The sequence below is a fragment of the Ranitomeya imitator genome, chromosome 4, assembly GCF_032444005.1.
Source record: "Ranitomeya imitator isolate aRanImi1 chromosome 4, aRanImi1.pri, whole genome shotgun sequence".
Lineage (NCBI taxonomy): Eukaryota > Metazoa > Chordata > Amphibia > Anura > Dendrobatidae > Ranitomeya > Ranitomeya imitator.
The window spans coordinates 621,294,195-621,312,418 of NC_091285.1; the positions used below are offsets into that span (position 1 = coordinate 621,294,195).

An 18,224-nucleotide genomic window follows, 5' to 3' on the forward strand; every position below is an offset into this window, starting at 1 on the left:
CACGTACATTTGCTGCAATGAACAGACATTGACGATATAAAAAATTCTTCTGAATTCAGGGGCTGCAGGGTCATCTGTGACATCACCTTTTGTGATTCCTAGATCCTGTGTTAACAGCTGCGTACAGAGGTGTTGTCAGTCTTTGTAACCATACCTCTGATATTTAGTAGAACGGCAGGATGTTTGAGTCCAAAATGTTCCCAATGGCCAGGATAAAAATTGAAAGATTACTCTCATTTTGTTTTGTAAGAAAGAACATGATATGAAAAAAAGAACATTGTCCAAAATGTTTCAAAAACCGTTTACATTTTTTCAATTATAATTTTTTTCTTTTGATCTTTGCAAATATTGTGTGGTTGAAAGCATAACCATATCTTAGAAAATATACTCTTTGTTATTTGGGTCATAAATGAAGATAAGATGAAAACAATTAAGATGCAATATTTTTCCGCCACACAATTGCGTGTTAACGCTTCTCTCAGTACATGGAAAGGATCGTTGTAAAGGGTAGAGGTTTGCAAGAACTAATTTACGAAGAAACAAGACAAGGAGAACGGTTTACACATGCACCATCAAACTTCCATGAGAAGCTGTCGGAAAGGGAAATCAACAAGCACCCCAGATGGGACTTGAACCCACAATCCCTGGCTTAGGAGGCCAGTGCCTTATCCATTAGGCCACTGGGGCTTGATGGAGTAGCTTAACAATCTAGACTTTTTTTGGTTACCACAAGAGTGCAGCACTCAATTTTGATTGAGTTATCACGAACGATCTTGTAAGTTTGAACTCCAAATTGAAACAAACCGTCCGAATGCACATGCATCTTTATTTTACAAGAGAGCCAGGGCTAACTTTGTCGGGTCACTGTACGTTACTAATGCCGATGATGGAAAGTTTATTGGACTACCAAAAGCCTGAAAAACTAAATAGATAGCTTCCACATTTCCCTTTCAATTATGACACCAGATTACGGTGGGACTCAGTAGACTTGTCCAACCTGCGGCAATTTTTAAAAATACAAAAACTTAAACAACAAATATCTCGTTGAAATTTCTCTCTTAATCTTGGCGCTAGATCATGAACCGTTTCAACGACTTCAGTAGTAAAAAATACAAAACGAAGGCAAGAATAGAATGCTCCAGGTGAGGGTCGAACTCACAACCTCGGCATCACTCGACAGTTACTGCTTTATAAGTACCGCGCGCTGACCGATTGCGCCACTGGAGCCGACTGGGCACACCCCCTACGACATACATTCTATAAGAAAAAAAAAATGAAATGGGATAGTTCTTCAGAAAATTAATGATTGCTTACAACAGGTTTCTAAGATTTTATTATAATGTTTGACAATATATATTTTACCATATCACGATCTTTATTAAAAATGAAAATGAGAAATTTAGACACTGGACGCCGGGTCATTTTAGACTCAAACATCCTGTTTTTTTTTGGATCTGGAAATGCGCACGTACATTTGCTGCAATGAACAGACATTGACGATATAAAAAATTCTTCTGAATTCAGGGGCTGCAGGGTCATCTGTGACATCACCTTTTGTGATTCCTAGATCCTGTGTTAACAGCTGCGTACAGAGGTGTTGTCAGTCTTTGTAACCATACCTCTGATATTTAGGAGAACGGCAGGATGTTTGAGTCCAAAATGTTCCCAATGGCCAGGGTAAAAATTGAAAGATTACTCTCATTTTGTTTTGTAAGAAAGAACATGATATGAAAAAAAGAACATTGTCCAAAATGTTTCAAAAACCGTTTACATTTTTTCAATTATAATTTTTTTCTTTTGATCTTTGCAAATATTGTGTGGTTGAAAGCATAACCATATCTTAGAAAATATACTCTTTGTTATTTGGGTCATAAATGAAGATAAGATGAAAACAATTAAGATGCAATATTTTTCCGCCACACAATTGCATGTTAACGCTTCTCTCAGTACATGGAAAGGATCGTTGTAAAGGGTAGAGGTTTGCAAGAACTAATTTACGAAGAAACAAGACAAGGAGAACGGTTTACACATGCACCATCAAACTTCCATGAGAAGCTGTCGGAAAGGGAAATCAACAAGCACCCCAGATGGGACTTGAACCCACAATCCCTGGCTTAGGAGGCCAGTGCCTTATCCATTAGGCCACTGGGGCTTGATGGAGTAGCTTAAAAATCTAGACTTTTTTTGGTTACCACAAGAGTGCAGCACTCAATTTTGATTGAGTTATCACGAACGATCTTGTAAGTTTGAACTCCAAATTGAAACAAACCGTCCGAATGCACATGCATCTTTATTTTACAAGAGAGCCAGGGCTAACTTTGTCGGGTCACTGTACGTTACTAATGCCGATGATGGAAAGTTTATTGGACTACCAGAAGCCTGAAAAACTAAATAGATAGCTTCCACATTTCCCTTTCAATTATGACACCAGATTACGGTGGGACTCAGTAGACTTGTCCAACCTGCGGCAATTTTTAAAAATACAAAAACTTAAACAACAAATATCTCGTTGAAATTTCTCTCTTAATCTTGGCGCTAGATCATGAACCGTTTCAACGACTTCAGTAGTAAAAAATACAAAACGAAGGCAAGAATAGAATGCTCCAGGTGAGGGTCGAACTCACAACCTCGGCATCACTCGACAGTTACTGCTTTATAAGTACCGCGCGCTGACCGATTGCGCCACTGGAGCCGACTGGGCACACCCCCTACGACATACATTCTATAAGAAAAAAAAAATGAAATGGGATAGTTCTTCAGAAAATTAATGATTGCTTACAACAGGTTTCTAAGATTTTATTATAATGTTTGACAATATATATTTTACCATATCACGATCTTTATTAAAAATGAAAATGAGAAATTTAGACACTGGACGCCGGGTCATTTTAGACTCAAACATCCTGTTTTTTTTTGGATCTGGAAATGTGCACGTACATTTGCTGCAATGAACAGACATTGACGATATAAAAAATTCTTCTGAATTCAGGGGCTGCAGGGTCATCTGTGACATCACCTTTTGTGATTCCTAGATCCTGTGTTAACAGCTGCGTACAGAGGTGTTGTCAGTCTTTGTAACCATACCTCTGATATTTAGTAGAACGGCAGGATGTTTGAGTCCAAAATGTTCCCAATGGCCAGGGTAAAAATTGAAAGATTACTCTCATTTTGTTTTGTAAGAAAGAACATGATATGAAAAAAAGAACATTGTCCAAAATGTTTCAAAAACCGTTTACATTTTTTCAATTATAATTTTTTTCTTTTGATCTTTGCAAATATTGTGTGGTTGAAAGCATAACCATATCTTAGAAAATATACTCTTTGTTATTTGGGTCATAAATGAAGATAAGATGAAAACAATTAAGATGCAATATTTTTCCGCCACACAATTGCGTGTTAACGCTTCTCTCAGTACATGGAAAGGATCGTTGTAAAGGGTAGAGGTTTGCAAGAACTAATTTACGAAGAAACAAGACAAGGAGAACGGTTTACACATGCACCATCAAACTTCCATGAGAAGCTGTCGGAAAGGGAAATCAACAAGCACCCCAGATGGGACTTGAACCCACAATCCCTGGCTTAGGAGGCCAGTGCCTTATCCATTAGGCCACTGGGGCTTGATGGAGTAGCTTAAAAATCTAGACTTTTTTTGGTTACCACAAGAGTGCAGCACTCAATTTTGATTGAGTTATCACGAACGATCTTGTAAGTTTGAACTCCAAATTGAAACAAACCGTCCGAATGCACATGCATCTTTATTTTACAAGAGAGCCAGGGCTAACTTTGTCGGGTCACTGTACGTTACTAATGCCGATGATGGAAAGTTTATTGGACTACCAGAAGCCTGAAAAACTAAATAGATAGCTTCCACATTTCCCTTTCAATTATGACACCAGATTACGGTGGGACTCAGTAGACTTGTCCAACCTGCGGCAATTTTTAAAAATACAAAAACTTAAACAACAAATATCTCGTTGAAATTTCTCTCTTAATCTTGGCGCTAGATCATGAACCGTTTCAACGACTTCAGTAGTAAAAAATACAAAACGAAGGCAAGAATAGAATGCTCCAGGTGAGGGTCGAACTCACAACCTCGGCATCACTCGACAGTTACTGCTTTATAAGTACCGCGCGCTGACCGATTGCGCCACTGGAGCCGACTGGGCACACCCCCTACGACATACATTCTATAAGAAAAAAAAAATGAAATGGGATAGTTCTTCAGAAAATTAATGATTGCTTACAACAGGTTTCTAAGATTTTATTATAATGTTTGACAATATATATTTTACCATATCACGATCTTTATTAAAAATGAAAATGAGAAATTTAGACACTGGACGCCGGGTCATTTTAGACTCAAACATCCTGTTTTTTTTTGGATCTGGAAATGCGCACGTACATTTGCTGCAATGAACAGACATTGACGATATAAAAAATTCTTCTGAATTCAGGGGCTGCAGGGTCATCTGTGACATCACCTTTTGTGATTCCTAGATCCTGTGTTAACAGCTGCGTACAGAGGTGTTGTCAGTCTTTGTAACCATACCTCTGATATTTAGTAGAACGGCAGGATGTTTGAGTCCAAAATGTTCCCAATGGCCAGGGTAAAAATTGAAAGATTACTCTCATTTTGTTTTGTAAGAAAGAACATGATATGAAAAAAAGAACATTGTCCAAAATGTTTCAAAAACCGTTTACATTTTTTCAATTATAATTTTTTTCGTTTGATCTTTGCAAATATTGTGTGGTTGAAAGCATAACCATATCTTAGAAAATATACTCTTTGTTATTTGGGTCATAAATGAAGATAAGATGAAAACAATTAAGATGCAATATTTTTCCGCCACACAATTGCGTGTTAACGCTTCTCTCAGTACATGGAAAGGATCGTTGTAAAGGGTAGAGGTTTGCAAGAACTAATTTACGAAGAAACAAGACAAGGAGAACGGTTTACACATGCACCATCAAACTTCCATGAGAAGCTGTCGGAAAGGGAAATCAACAAGCACCCCAGATGGGACTTGAACCCACAATCCCTGGCTTAGGAGGCCAGTGCCTTATCCATTAGGCCACTGGGGTTTGATGGAATAGCTTAAAAATCTAGACTTTTTTTGGTTACCACAAAGGTGCAGCACTCAATTTTGATTGAGTTATCACGAACGATCTTGTAAGTTTGAACTCCAAATTGAAACAAACCGTCCGAATGCACATGCATCTTTATTTTACAAGAGAGCCAGGGCTAACTTTGTCGGGTCACTGTACGTTACTAATGCCGATGATGGAAAGTTTATTGGACTACCAGAAGCCTGAAAAACTAAATAGATAGCTTCCACATTTCCCTTTCAATTATGACACCAGATTACGGTGGGACTCAGTAGACTTGTCCAACCTGCGGCAATTTTTAAAAATACAAAAACTTAAACAACAAATATCTCGTTGAAATTTCTCTCTTAATCTTGGCGCTAGATCATGAACCGTTTCAACGACTTCAGTAGTAAAAAATACAAAACGAAGGCAAGAATAGAATGCTCCAGGTGAGGGTCGAACTCACAACCTCGGCATCACTCGACAGTTACTGCTTTATAAGTACCGCGCGCTGACCGATTGCGCCACTGGAGCCGACTGGGCACACCCCCTACGACATACATTCTATAAGAAAAAAAAAATGAAATGGGATAGTTCTTCAGAAAATTAATGATTGCTTACAACAGGTTTCTAAGATTTTATTATAATGTTTGACAATATATATTTTACCATATCACGATCTTTATTAAAAATGAAAATGAGAAATTTAGACACTGGACGCCGGGTCATTTTAGACTCAAACATCCTGTTTTTTTTTGGATCTGGAAATGCGCACGTACATTTGCTGCAATGAACAGACATTGACGATATAAAAAATTCTTCTGAATTCAGGGGCTGCAGGGTCATCTGTGACATCACCTTTTGTGATTCCTAGATCCTGTGTTAACAGCTGCGTACAGAGGTGTTGTCAGTCTTTGTAACCATACCTCTGATATTTAGTAGAACGGCAGGATGTTTGAGTCCAAAATGTTCCCAATGGCCAGGGTAAAAATTGAAAGATTACTCTCATTTTGTTTTGTAAGAAAGAACATGATATGAAAAAAAGAACATTGTCCAAAATGTTTCAAAAACCGTTTACATTTTTTCAATTATAATTTTTTTCTTTTGATCTTTGCAAATATTGTGTGGTTGAAAGCATAACCATATCTTAGAAAATATACTCTTTGTTATTTGGGTCATAAATGAAGATAAGATGAAAACAATTAAGATGCAATATTTTTCCGCCACACAATTGCGTGTTAACGCTTCTCTCAGTACATGGAAAGGATCGTTGTAAAGGGTAGAGGTTTGCAAGAACTAATTTACGAAGAAACAAGACAAGGAGAACGGTTTACACATGCACCATCAAACTTCCATGAGAAGCTGTCGGAAAGGGAAATCAACAAGCACCCCAGATGGGACTTGAACCCACAATCCCTGGCTTAGGAGGCCAGTGCCTTATCCATTAGGCCACTGGGGCTTGATGGAGTAGCTTAAAAATCTAGACTTTTTTTGGTTACCACAAGAGTGCAGCACTCAATTTTGATTGAGTTATCACGAACGATCTTGTAAGTTTGAACTCCAAATTGAAACAAACCGTCCGAATGCACATGCATCTTTATTTTACAAGAGAGCCAGGGCTAACTTTGTCGGGTCACTGTACGTTACTAATGCCGATGATGGAAAGTTTATTGGACTACCAGAAGCCTGAAAAACTAAATAGATAGCTTCCACATTTCCCTTTCAATTATGACACCAGATTACGGTGGGACTCAGTAGACTTGTCCAACCTGCGGCAATTTTTAAAAATACAAAAACTTAAACAACAAATATCTCGTTGAAATTTCTCTCTTAATCTTGGCACTAGATCATGAACCGTTTCAACGACTTCAGTAGTAAAAAATACAAAACGAAGGCAAGAATAGAATGCTCCAGGTGAGGGTCGAACTCACAACCTCGGCATCACTCGACAGTTACTGCTTTATAAGTACCGCGCGCTGACCGATTGCGCCACTGGAGCCGACTGGGCACACCCCCTACGACATACATTCTATAAGAAAAAAAAAATGAAATGGGATAGTTCTTCAGAAAATTAATGATTGCTTACAACAGGTTTCTAAGATTTTATTATAATGTTTGACAATATATATTTTACCATATCACGATCTTTATTAAAAATGAAAATGAGAAATTTAGACACTGGACGCCGGGTCATTTTAGACTCAAACATCCTGTTTTTTTTTGGATCTGGAAATGCGCACGTACATTTGCTGCAATGAACAGACATTGACGATATAAAAAATTCTTCTGAATTCAGGGGCTGCAGGGTCATCTGTGACATCACCTTTTGTGATTCCTAGATCCTGTGTTAACAGCTGCGTACAGAGGTGTTGTCAGTCTTTGTAACCATACCTCTGATATTTAGTAGAACGGCAGGATGTTTGAGTCCAAAATGTTCCCAATGGCCAGGGTAAAAATTGAAAGATTACTCTCATTTTGTTTTGTAAGAAAGAACATGATATGAAAAAAAGAACATTGTCCAAAATGTTTCAAAAACCGTTTACATTTTTTCAATTATAATTTTTTTCTTTTGATCTTTGCAAATATTGTGTGGTTGAAAGCATAACCATATCTTAGAAAATATACTCTTTGTTATTTGGGTCATAAATGAAGATAAGATGAAAACAATTAAGATGCAATATTTTTCCGCCACACAATTGCGTGTTAACGCTTCTCTCAGTACATGGAAAGGATCGTTGTAAAGGGTAGAGGTTTGCAAGAACTAATTTACGAAGAAACAAGACAAGGAGAACGGTTTACACATGCACCATCAAACTTCCATGAGAAGCTGTCGGAAAGGGAAATCAACAAGCACCCCAGATGGGACTTGAACCCACAATCCCTGGCTTAGGAGGCCAGTGCCTTATCCATTAGGCCACTGGGGCTTGATGGAGTAGCTTAAAAATCTAGACTTTTTTTGGTTACCACAAGAGTGCAGCACTCAATTTTGATTGAGTTATCACGAACGATCTTGTAAGTTTGAACTCCAAATTGAAACAAACCGTCCGAATGCACATGCATCTTTATTTTACAAGAGAGCCAGGGCTAACTTTGTTATTTGGGTCATAAATGAAGATAAGATGAAAACAATTAAGATGCAATATTTCTCCGCCACACAATTGCGTGTTAACGCTTCTCTCAGTACATGGAAAGGATCGTTGTAAAGGGTAGAGGTTTGCAAGAACTAATTTACGAAGAAACAAGACAAGGAGAACGGTTTACATATGCACCATCAAACTTCCATGAGAAGCTGTCGGAAAGGGAAATCAACAAGCACCCCAGATGGGACTTGAACCCACAATCCCTGGCTTAGGAGGCCAGTGCCTTATCCATTAGGCCACTGGGGCTTGATGGAGTAGCTTAAAAATCTAGACTTTTTTTGGTTACCACAAGAGTGCAGCACTCAATTTTGATTGAGTTATCACGAACGATCTTGTAAGTTTGAACTCCAAATTGAAACAAACCGTCCGAATGCACATGCATCTTTATTTTACAAGAGAGCCAGGGCTAACTTTGTCGGGTCACTGTACGTTACTAATGCCGATGATGGAAAGTTTATTGGACTACCAGAAGCCTGAAAAACTAAATAGATAGCTTCCACATTTCCCTTTCAATTATGACACCAGATTACGGTGGGACTCAGTAGACTTGTCCAACCTGCGGCAATTTTTAAAAATACAAAAACTTAAACAACAAATATCTCGTTGAAATTTCTCTCTTAATCTTGGCACTAGATCATGAACCGTTTCAACGACTTCAGTAGTAAAAAATACAAAACGAAGGCAAGAATAGAATGCTCCAGGTGAGGGTCGAACTCACAACCTCGGCATCACTCGACAGTTACTGCTTTATAAGTACCGCGCGCTGACCGATTGCGCCACTGGAGCCGACTGGGCACACCCCCTACGACATACATTCTATAAGAAAAAAAAAATGAAATGGGATAGTTCTTCAGAAAATTAATGATTGCTTACAACAGGTTTCTAAGATTTTATTATAATGTTTGACAATATATATTTTACCATATCACGATCTTTATTAAAAATGAAAATGAGAAATTTAGACACTGGACGCCGGGTCATTTTAGACTCAAACATCCTGTTTTTTTTTGGATCTGGAAATGCGCACGTACATTTGCTGCAATGAACAGACATTGACGATATAAAAAATTCTTCTGAATTCAGGGGCTGCAGGGTCATCTGTGACATCACCTTTTGTGATTCCTAGATCCTGTGTTAACAGCTGCGTACAGAGGTGTTGTCAGTCTTTGTAACCATACCTCTGATATTTAGTAGAACGGCAGGATGTTTGAGTCCAAAATGTTCCCAATGGCCAGGGTAAAAATTGAAAGATTACTCTCATTTTGTTTTGTAAGAAAGAACATGATATGAAAAAAAGAACATTGTCCAAAATGTTTCAAAAACCGTTTACATTTTTTCAATTATAATTTTTTTCTTTTGATCTTTGCAAATATTGTGTGGTTGAAAGCATAACCATATCTTAGAAAATATACTCTTTGTTATTTGGGTCATAAATGAAGATAAGATGAAAACAATTAAGATGCAATATTTTTCCGCCACACAATTGCGTGTTAACGCTTCTCTCAGTACATGGAAAGGATCGTTGTAAAGGGTAGAGGTTTGCAAGAACTAATTTACGAAGAAACAAGACAAGGAGAACGGTTTACACATGCACCATCAAACTTCCATGAGAAGCTGTCGGAAAGGGAAATCAACAAGCACCCCAGATGGGACTTGAACCCACAATCCCTGGCTTAGGAGGCCAGTGCCTTATCCATTAGGCCACTGGGGCTTGATGGAGTAGCTTAAAAATCTAGACTTTTTTTGGTTACCACAAGAGTGCAGCACTCAATTTTGATTGAGTTATCACGAACGATCTTGTAAGTTTGAACTCCAAATTGAAACAAACCGTCCGAATGCACATGCATCTTTATTTTACAAGAGAGCCAGGGCTAACTTTGTCGGGTCACTGTACGTTACTAATGCCGATGATGGAAAGTTTATTGGACTACCAGAAGCCTGAAAAACTAAATAGATAGCTTCCACATTTCCCTTTCAATTATGACACCAGATTACGGTGGGACTCAGTAGACTTGTCCAACCTGCGGCAATTTTTAAAAATACAAAAACTTAAACAACAAATATCTCGTTGAAATTTCTCTCTTAATCTTGGCACTAGATCATGAACCGTTTCAACGACTTCAGTAGTAAAAAATACAAAACGAAGGCAAGAATAGAATGCTCCAGGTGAGGGTCGAACTCACAACCTCGGCATCACTCGACAGTTACTGCTTTATAAGTACCGCGCGCTGACCGATTGCGCCACTGGAGCCGACTGGGCACACCCCCTACGACATACATTCTATAAGAAAAAAAAAATGAAATGGGATAGTTCTTCAGAAAATTAATGATTGCTTACAACAGGTTTCTAAGATTTTATTATAATGTTTGACAATATATATTTTACCATATCACGATCTTTATTAAAAATGAAAATGAGAAATTTAGACACTGGACGCCGGGTCATTTTAGACTCAAACATCCTGTTTTTTTGGATCTGGAAATGCGCACGTACATTTGCTGCAATGAACAGACATTGACGATATAAAAAATTCTTCTGAATTCAGGGGCTGCAGGGTCATCTGTGACATCACCTTTTGTGATTCCTAGATCCTGTGTTAACAGCTGCGTACAGAGGTGTTGTCAGTCTTTGTAACCATACCTCTGATATTTAGTAGAACGGCAGGATGTTTGAGTCCAAAATGTTCCCAATGGCCAGGGTAAAAATTGAAAGATTACTCTCATTTTGTTTTGTAAGAAAGAACATGATATGAAAAAAAGAACATTGTCCAAAATGTTTCAAAAACCGTTTACATTTTTTCAATTATAATTTTTTTCTTTTGATCTTTGCAAATATTGTGTGGTTGAAAGCATAACCATATCTTAGAAAATATACTCTTTGTTATTTGGGTCATAAATGAAGATAAGATGAAAACAATTAAGATGCAATATTTTTCCGCCACACAATTGCGTGTTAACGCTTCTCTCAGTACATGGAAAGGATCGTTGTAAAGGGTAGAGGTTTGCAAGAACTAATTTACGAAGAAACAAGACAAGGAGAACGGTTTACACATGCACCATCAAACTTCCATGAGAAGCTGTCGGAAAGGGAAATCAACAAGCACCCCAGATGGGACTTGAACCCACAATCCCTGGCTTAGGAGGCCAGTGCCTTATCCATTAGGCCACTGGGGCTTGATGGAGTAGCTTAAAAATCTAGACTTTTTTTGGTTACCACAAGAGTGCAGCACTCAATTTTGATTGAGTTATCACGAACGATCTTGTAAGTTTGAACTCCAAATTGAAACAAACCGTCCGAATGCACATGCATCTTTATTTTACAAGAGAGCCAGGGCTAACTTTGTCGGGTCACTGTACGTTACTAATGCCGATGATGGAAAGTTTATTGGACTACCAGAAGCCTGAAAAACTAAATAGATAGCTTCCACATTTCCCTTTCAATTATGACACCAGATTACGGTGGGACTCAGTAGACTTGTCCAACCTGCGGCAATTTTTAAAAATACAAAAACTTAAACAACAAATATCTCGTTGAAATTTCTCTCTTAATCTTGGCACTAGATCATGAACCGTTTCAACGACTTCAGTAGTAAAAAATACAAAACGAAGGCAAGAATAGAATGCTCCAGGTGAGGGTCGAACTCACAACCTCGGCATCACTCGACAGTTACTGCTTTATAAGTACCGCGCGCTGACCGATTGCGCCACTGGAGCCGACTGGGCACACCCCCTACGACATACATTCTATAAGAAAAAAAAAATGAAATGGGATAGTTCTTCAGAAAATTAATGATTGCTTACAACAGGTTTCTAAGATTTTATTATAATGTTTGACAATATATATTTTACCATATCACGATCTTTATTAAAAATGAAAATGAGAAATTTAGACACTGGACGCCGGGTCATTTTAGACTCAAACATCCTGTTTTTTTTTGGATCTGGAAATGCGCACGTACATTTGCTGCAATGAACAGACATTGACGATATAAAAAATTCTTCTGAATTCAGGGGCTGCAGGGTCATCTGTGACATCACCTTTTGTGATTCCTAGATCCTGTGTTAACAGCTGCGTACAGAGGTGTTGTCAGTCTTTGTAACCATACCTCTGATATTTAGTAGAACGGCAGGATGTTTGAGTCCAAAATGTTCCCAATGGCCAGGGTAAAAATTGAAAGATTACTCTCATTTTGTTTTGTAAGAAAGAACATGATATGAAAAAAAGAACATTGTCCAAAATGTTTCAAAAACCGTTTACATTTTTTCAATTATAATTTTTTTCTTTTGATCTTTGCAAATATTGTGTGGTTGAAAGCATAACCATATCTTAGAAAATATACTCTTTGTTATTTGGGTCATAAATGAAGATAAGATGAAAACAATTAAGATGCAATATTTTTCCGCCACACAATTGCGTGTTAACGCTTCTCTCAGTACATGGAAAGGATCGTTGTAAAGGGTAGAGGTTTGCAAGAACTAATTTACGAAGAAACAAGACAAGGAGAACGGTTTACACATGCACCATCAAACTTCCATGAGAAGCTGTCGGAAAGGGAAATCAACAAGCACCCCAGATGGGACTTGAACCCACAATCCCTGGCTTAGGAGGCCAGTGCCTTATCCATTAGGCCACTGGGGCTTGATGGAGTAGCTTAAAAATCTAGACTTTTTTTGGTTACCACAAGAGTGCAGCACTCAATTTTGATTGAGTTATCACGAACGATCTTGTAAGTTTGAACTCCAAATTGAAACAAACCGTCCGAATGCACATGCATCTTTATTTTACAAGAGAGCCAGGGCTAACTTTGTCGGGTCACTGTACGTTACTAATGCCGATGATGGAAAGTTTATTGGACTACCAGAAGCCTGAAAAACTAAATAGATAGCTTCCACATTTCCCTTTCAATTATGACACCAGATTACGGTGGGACTCAGTAGACTTGTCCAACCTGCGGCAATTTTTAAAAATACAAAAACTTAAACAACAAATATCTCGTTGAAATTTCTCTCTTAATCTTGGCACTAGATCATGAACCGTTTCAACGACTTCAGTAGTAAAAAATACAAAACGAAGGCAAGAATAGAATGCTCCAGGTGAGGGTCGAACTCACAACCTCGGCATCACTCGACAGTTACTGCTTTATAAGTACCGCGCGCTGACCGATTGCGCCACTGGAGCCGACTGGGCACACCCCCTACGACATACATTCTATAAGAAAAAAAAAATGAAATGGGATAGTTCTTCAGAAAATTAATGATTGCTTACAACAGGTTTCTAAGATTTTATTATAATGTTTGACAATATATATTTTACCATATCACGATCTTTATTAAAAATGAAAATGAGAAATTTAGACACTGGACGCCGGGTCATTTTAGACTCAAACATCCTGTTTTTTTTTGGATCTGGAAATGCGCACGTACATTTGCTGCAATGAACAGACATTGACGATATAAAAAATTCTTCTGAATTCAGGGGCTGCAGGGTCATCTGTGACATCACCTTTTGTGATTCCTAGATCCTGTGTTAACAGCTGCGTACAGAGGTGTTGTCAGTCTTTGTAACCATACCTCTGATATTTAGTAGAACGGCAGGATGTTTGAGTCCAAAATGTTCCCAATGGCCAGGGTAAAAATTGAAAGATTACTCTCATTTTGTTTTGTAAGAAAGAACATGATATGAAAAAAAGAACATTGTCCAAAATGTTTCAAAAACCGTTTACATTTTTTCAATTATAATTTTTTTCTTTTGATCTTTGCAAATATTGTGTGGTTGAAAGCATAACCATATCTTAGAAAATATACTCTTTGTTATTTGGGTCATAAATGAAGATAAGATGAAAACAATTAAGATGCAATATTTTTCCGCCACACAATTGCGTGTTAACGCTTCTCTCAGTACATGGAAAGGATCGTTGTAAAGGGTAGAGGTTTGCAAGAACTAATTTACGAAGAAACAAGACAAGGAGAACGGTTTACACATGCACCATCAAACTTCCATGAGAAGCTGTCGGAAAGGGAAATCAACAAGCACCCCAGATGGGACTTGAACCCACAATCCCTGGCTTAGGAGGCCAGTGCCTTATCCATTAGGCCACTGGGGCTTGATGGAGTAGCTTAAAAATCTAGACTTTTTTTGGTTACCACAAGAGTGCAGCACTCAATTTTGATTGAGTTATCACGAACGATCTTGTAAGTTTGAACTCCAAATTGAAACAAACCGTCCGAATGCACATGCATCTTTATTTTACAAGAGAGCCAGGGCTAACTTTGTCGGGTCACTGTACGTTACTAATGCCGATGATGGAAAGTTTATTGGACTACCAGAAGCCTGAAAAACTAAATAGATAGCTTCCACATTTCCCTTTCAATTATGACACCAGATTACGGTGGGACTCAGTAGACTTGTCCAACCTGCGGCAATTTTTAAAAATACAAAATCTTAAACAACAAATATCTCGTTGAAATTTCTCTCTTAATCTTGGCACTAGATCATGAACCGTTTCAACGACTTCAGTAGTAAAAAATACAAAACGAAGGCAAGAATAGAATGCTCCAGGTGAGGGTCGAACTCACAACCTCGGCATCACTCGACAGTTACTGCTTTATAAGTACCGCGCGCTGACCGATTGCGCCACTGGAGCCGACTGGGCACACCCCCTACGACATACATTCTATAAGAAAAAAAAAATGAAATGGGATAGTTCTTCAGAAAATTAATGATTGCTTACAACAGGTTTCTAAGATTTTATTATAATGTTTGACAATATATATTTTACCATATCACGATCTTTATTAAAAATGAAAATGAGAAATTTAGACACTGGACGCCGGGTCATTTTAGACTCAAACATCCTGTTTTTTTTTGGATCTGGAAATGCGCACGTACATTTGCTGCAATGAACAGACATTGACGATATAAAAAATTCTTCTGAATTCAGGGGCTGCAGGGTCATCTGTGACATCACCTTTTGTGATTCCTAGATCCTGTGTTAACAGCTGCGTACAGAGGTGTTGTCAGTCTTTGTAACCATACCTCTGATATTTAGTAGAACAGCAGGATGTTTGAGTCCAAAATGTTCCCAATGGCCAGGGTAAAAATTGAAAGATTACTCTCATTTTGTTTTGTAAGAAAGAACATGATATGAAAAAAAGAACATTGTCCAAAATGTTTCAAAAACCGTTTACATTTTTTCAATTATAATTTTTTTCTTTTGATCTTTGCAAATATTGTGTGGTTGAAAGCATAACCATATCTTAGAAAATATACTCTTTGTTATTTGGGTCATAAATGAAGATAAGATGAAAACAATTAAGATGCAATATTTTTCCGCCACACAATTGCGTGTTAACGCTTCTCTCAGTACATGGAAAGGATCGTTGTAAAGGGTAGAGGTTTGCAAGAACTAATTTACGAAGAAACAAGACAAGGAGAACGGTTTACACATGCACCATCAAACTTCCATGAGAAGCTGTCGGAAAGGGAAATCAACAAGCACCCCAGATGGGACTTGAACCCACAATCCCTGGCTTAGGAGGCCAGTGCCTTATCCATTAGGCCACTGGGGCTTGATGGAGTAGCTTAAAAATCTAGACTTTTTTTGGTTACCACAAGAGTGCAGCACTCAATTTTGATTGAGTTATCACGAACGATCTTGTAAGTTTGAACTCCAAATTGAAACAAACCGTCCGAATGCACATGCATCTTTATTTTACAAGAGAGCCAGGGCTAACTTTGTCGGGTCACTGTACGTTACTAATGCCGATGATGGAAAGTTTATTGGACTACCAGAAGCCTGAAAAACTAAATAGATAGCTTCCACATTTCCCTTTCAATTATGACACCAGATTACGGTGGGACTCAGTAGACTTGTCCAACCTGCGGCAATTTTTAAAAATACAAAAACTTAAACAACAAATATCTCGTTGAAATTTCTCTCTTAATCTTGGCACTAGATCATGAACCGTTTCAACGACTTCAGTAGTAAAAAATACAAAACGAAGGCAAGAATAGAATGCTCCAGGTGAGGGTCGAACTCACAACCTCGGCATCACTCGACAGTTACTGCTTTATAAGTACCGCGCGCTGACCGATTGCGCCACTGGAGCCGACTGGGCACACCCCCTACGACATACATTCTATAAGAAAAAAAAAATGAAATGGGATAGTTCTTCAGAAAATTAATGATTGCTTACAACAGGTTTCTAAGATTTTATTATAATGTTTGACAATATATATTTTACCATATCACGATCTTTATTAAAAATGAAAATGAGAAATTTAGACACTGGACGCCGGGTCATTTTAGACTCAAACATCCTGTTTTTTTTTGGATCTGGAAATGCGCACGTACATTTGCTGCAATGAACAGACATTGACGATATAAAAAATTCTTCTGAATTCAGGGGCTGCAGGGTCATCTGTGACATCACCTTTTGTGATTCCTAGATCCTGTGTTAACAGCTGCGTACAGAGGTGTTGTCAGTCTTTGTAACCATACCTCTGATATTTAGTAGAACGGCAGGATGTTTGAGTCCAAAATGTTCCCAATGGCCAGGGTAAAAATTGAAAGATTACTCTCATTTTGTTTTGTAAGAAAGAACATGATATGAAAAAAAGAACATTGTCCAAAATGTTTCAAAAACCGTTTACATTTTTTCAATTATAATTTTTTTCTTTTGACCTTTGCAAATATTGTGTGGTTGAAAGCATAACCATATCTTAGAAAATATACTCTTTGTTATTTGGGTCATAAATGAAGATAAGATGAAAACAATTAAGATGCAATATTTTTCCGCCACACAATTGCGTGTTAACGCTTCTCTCAGTACATGGAAAGGATCGTTGTAAAGGGTAGAGGTTTGCAAGAACTAATTTACGAAGAAACAAGACAAGGAGAACGGTTTACACATGCACCATCAAACTTCCATGAGAAGCTGTCGGAAAGGGAAATCAACAAGCACCCCAGATGGGACTTGAACCCACAATCCCTGGCTTAGGAGGCCAGTGCCTTATCCATTAGGCCACTGGGGCTTGATGGAGTAGCTTAAAAATCTAGACTTTTTTTGGTTACCACAAGAGTGCAGCACTCAATTTTGATTGAGTTATCACGAACGATCTTGTAAGTTTGAACTCCAAATTGAAACAAACCGTCCGAATGCACATGCATCTTTATTTTACAAGAGAGCCAGGGCTAACTTTGTCGGGTCACTGTACGTTACTAATGCCGATGATGGAAAGTTTATTGGACTACCAGAAGCCTGAAAAACTAAATAGATAGCTTCCACATTTCCCTTTCAATTATGACACCAGATTACGGTGGGACTCAGTAGACTTGTCCAACCTGCGGCAATTTTTAAAAATACAAAAACTTAAACAACAAATATCTCGTTGAAATTTCTCTCTTAATCTTGGCACTAGATCATGAACCGTTTCAACGACTTCAGTAGTAAAAAATACAAAACGAAGGCAAGAATAGAATGCTCCAGGTGAGGGTCGAACTCACAACCTCGGCATCACTCGACAGTTACTGCTTTATAAGTACCGCGCGCTGACCGATTGCGCCACTGGAGCCGACTGGGCACACCCCCTACGACATACATTCTATAAGAAAAAAAAAATGAAATGGGATAGTTCTTCAGAAAATTAATGATTGCTTACAACAGGTTTCTAAGATTTTATTATAATGTTTGACAATATATATTTTACCATATCACGATCTTTATTAAAAATGAAAATGAGAAATTTAGACACTGGACGCCGGGTCATTTTAGACTCAAACATCCTGTTTTTTTTTGGATCTGGAAATGCGCACGTACATTTGCTGCAATGAACAGACATTGACGATATAAAAAATTCTTCTGAATTCAGGGGCTGCAGGGTCATCTGTGACATCACCTTTTGTGATTCCTAGATCCTGTGTTAACAGCTGCGTACAGAGGTGTTGTCAGTCTTTGTAACCATACCTCTGATATTTAGTAGAACGGCAGGATGTT

At 38.1% G+C, this 18,224-nt stretch overlaps 24 non-coding genes across 24 annotated transcripts; all 24 read right to left on the bottom strand.

Moving 5' to 3' along the window:
• Nucleotides 1–614: 614 nt before the first annotated feature.
• TRNAR-CCU (transfer RNA arginine (anticodon CCU)) lies at nt 615–687 on the bottom strand. Its single transcript has one exon. It is a non-coding gene; the product is annotated as a tRNA-Arg (tRNA).
• Nucleotides 688–1,134: 447 nt separating this feature from the next.
• On the bottom strand, nt 1,135–1,227 carry TRNAI-UAU (transfer RNA isoleucine (anticodon UAU)). The gene is given in 2 exon segments: nt 1,135–1,170; nt 1,190–1,227. It is a non-coding gene; the product is annotated as a tRNA-Ile (tRNA).
• Nucleotides 1,228–2,079: 852 nt separating this feature from the next.
• On the bottom strand, nt 2,080–2,152 carry TRNAR-CCU (transfer RNA arginine (anticodon CCU)). The gene has a single exon. It is a non-coding gene; the product is annotated as a tRNA-Arg (tRNA).
• A 447-nt stretch (nt 2,153–2,599) lies between these two features.
• Nucleotides 2,600–2,692, bottom strand: TRNAI-UAU (transfer RNA isoleucine (anticodon UAU)). Its single transcript is given in 2 exon segments — nt 2,600–2,635; nt 2,655–2,692. It is a non-coding gene; the product is annotated as a tRNA-Ile (tRNA).
• An 852-nt stretch (nt 2,693–3,544) lies between these two features.
• TRNAR-CCU (transfer RNA arginine (anticodon CCU)) lies at nt 3,545–3,617 on the bottom strand. The gene has a single exon. It is a non-coding gene; the product is annotated as a tRNA-Arg (tRNA).
• A 447-nt stretch (nt 3,618–4,064) lies between these two features.
• On the bottom strand, nt 4,065–4,157 carry TRNAI-UAU (transfer RNA isoleucine (anticodon UAU)). The gene is given in 2 exon segments: nt 4,065–4,100; nt 4,120–4,157. It is a non-coding gene; the product is annotated as a tRNA-Ile (tRNA).
• Nucleotides 4,158–5,529: 1,372 nt separating this feature from the next.
• TRNAI-UAU (transfer RNA isoleucine (anticodon UAU)) lies at nt 5,530–5,622 on the bottom strand. The gene is given in 2 exon segments: nt 5,530–5,565; nt 5,585–5,622. It is a non-coding gene; the product is annotated as a tRNA-Ile (tRNA).
• An 852-nt stretch (nt 5,623–6,474) lies between these two features.
• Nucleotides 6,475–6,547, bottom strand: TRNAR-CCU (transfer RNA arginine (anticodon CCU)). Its single transcript has one exon. It is a non-coding gene; the product is annotated as a tRNA-Arg (tRNA).
• A 447-nt stretch (nt 6,548–6,994) lies between these two features.
• TRNAI-UAU (transfer RNA isoleucine (anticodon UAU)) lies at nt 6,995–7,087 on the bottom strand. Its single transcript is given in 2 exon segments — nt 6,995–7,030; nt 7,050–7,087. It is a non-coding gene; the product is annotated as a tRNA-Ile (tRNA).
• An 852-nt stretch (nt 7,088–7,939) lies between these two features.
• TRNAR-CCU (transfer RNA arginine (anticodon CCU)) lies at nt 7,940–8,012 on the bottom strand. The gene has a single exon. It is a non-coding gene; the product is annotated as a tRNA-Arg (tRNA).
• A 389-nt stretch (nt 8,013–8,401) lies between these two features.
• Nucleotides 8,402–8,474, bottom strand: TRNAR-CCU (transfer RNA arginine (anticodon CCU)). Its single transcript has one exon. It is a non-coding gene; the product is annotated as a tRNA-Arg (tRNA).
• Nucleotides 8,475–8,921: 447 nt separating this feature from the next.
• On the bottom strand, nt 8,922–9,014 carry TRNAI-UAU (transfer RNA isoleucine (anticodon UAU)). Its single transcript is given in 2 exon segments — nt 8,922–8,957; nt 8,977–9,014. It is a non-coding gene; the product is annotated as a tRNA-Ile (tRNA).
• Nucleotides 9,015–9,866: 852 nt separating this feature from the next.
• TRNAR-CCU (transfer RNA arginine (anticodon CCU)) lies at nt 9,867–9,939 on the bottom strand. The gene has a single exon. It is a non-coding gene; the product is annotated as a tRNA-Arg (tRNA).
• A 447-nt stretch (nt 9,940–10,386) lies between these two features.
• TRNAI-UAU (transfer RNA isoleucine (anticodon UAU)) lies at nt 10,387–10,479 on the bottom strand. The gene is given in 2 exon segments: nt 10,387–10,422; nt 10,442–10,479. It is a non-coding gene; the product is annotated as a tRNA-Ile (tRNA).
• Nucleotides 10,480–11,329: 850 nt separating this feature from the next.
• Nucleotides 11,330–11,402, bottom strand: TRNAR-CCU (transfer RNA arginine (anticodon CCU)). Its single transcript has one exon. It is a non-coding gene; the product is annotated as a tRNA-Arg (tRNA).
• Nucleotides 11,403–11,849: 447 nt separating this feature from the next.
• TRNAI-UAU (transfer RNA isoleucine (anticodon UAU)) lies at nt 11,850–11,942 on the bottom strand. The gene is given in 2 exon segments: nt 11,850–11,885; nt 11,905–11,942. It is a non-coding gene; the product is annotated as a tRNA-Ile (tRNA).
• An 852-nt stretch (nt 11,943–12,794) lies between these two features.
• TRNAR-CCU (transfer RNA arginine (anticodon CCU)) lies at nt 12,795–12,867 on the bottom strand. The gene has a single exon. It is a non-coding gene; the product is annotated as a tRNA-Arg (tRNA).
• Nucleotides 12,868–13,314: 447 nt separating this feature from the next.
• Nucleotides 13,315–13,407, bottom strand: TRNAI-UAU (transfer RNA isoleucine (anticodon UAU)). Its single transcript is given in 2 exon segments — nt 13,315–13,350; nt 13,370–13,407. It is a non-coding gene; the product is annotated as a tRNA-Ile (tRNA).
• An 852-nt stretch (nt 13,408–14,259) lies between these two features.
• Nucleotides 14,260–14,332, bottom strand: TRNAR-CCU (transfer RNA arginine (anticodon CCU)). Its single transcript has one exon. It is a non-coding gene; the product is annotated as a tRNA-Arg (tRNA).
• Nucleotides 14,333–14,779: 447 nt separating this feature from the next.
• Nucleotides 14,780–14,872, bottom strand: TRNAI-UAU (transfer RNA isoleucine (anticodon UAU)). The gene is given in 2 exon segments: nt 14,780–14,815; nt 14,835–14,872. It is a non-coding gene; the product is annotated as a tRNA-Ile (tRNA).
• An 852-nt stretch (nt 14,873–15,724) lies between these two features.
• TRNAR-CCU (transfer RNA arginine (anticodon CCU)) lies at nt 15,725–15,797 on the bottom strand. The gene has a single exon. It is a non-coding gene; the product is annotated as a tRNA-Arg (tRNA).
• Nucleotides 15,798–16,244: 447 nt separating this feature from the next.
• On the bottom strand, nt 16,245–16,337 carry TRNAI-UAU (transfer RNA isoleucine (anticodon UAU)). The gene is given in 2 exon segments: nt 16,245–16,280; nt 16,300–16,337. It is a non-coding gene; the product is annotated as a tRNA-Ile (tRNA).
• An 852-nt stretch (nt 16,338–17,189) lies between these two features.
• On the bottom strand, nt 17,190–17,262 carry TRNAR-CCU (transfer RNA arginine (anticodon CCU)). The gene has a single exon. It is a non-coding gene; the product is annotated as a tRNA-Arg (tRNA).
• Nucleotides 17,263–17,709: 447 nt separating this feature from the next.
• On the bottom strand, nt 17,710–17,802 carry TRNAI-UAU (transfer RNA isoleucine (anticodon UAU)). The gene is given in 2 exon segments: nt 17,710–17,745; nt 17,765–17,802. It is a non-coding gene; the product is annotated as a tRNA-Ile (tRNA).
• Nucleotides 17,803–18,224: the final 422 nt, after the last annotated feature.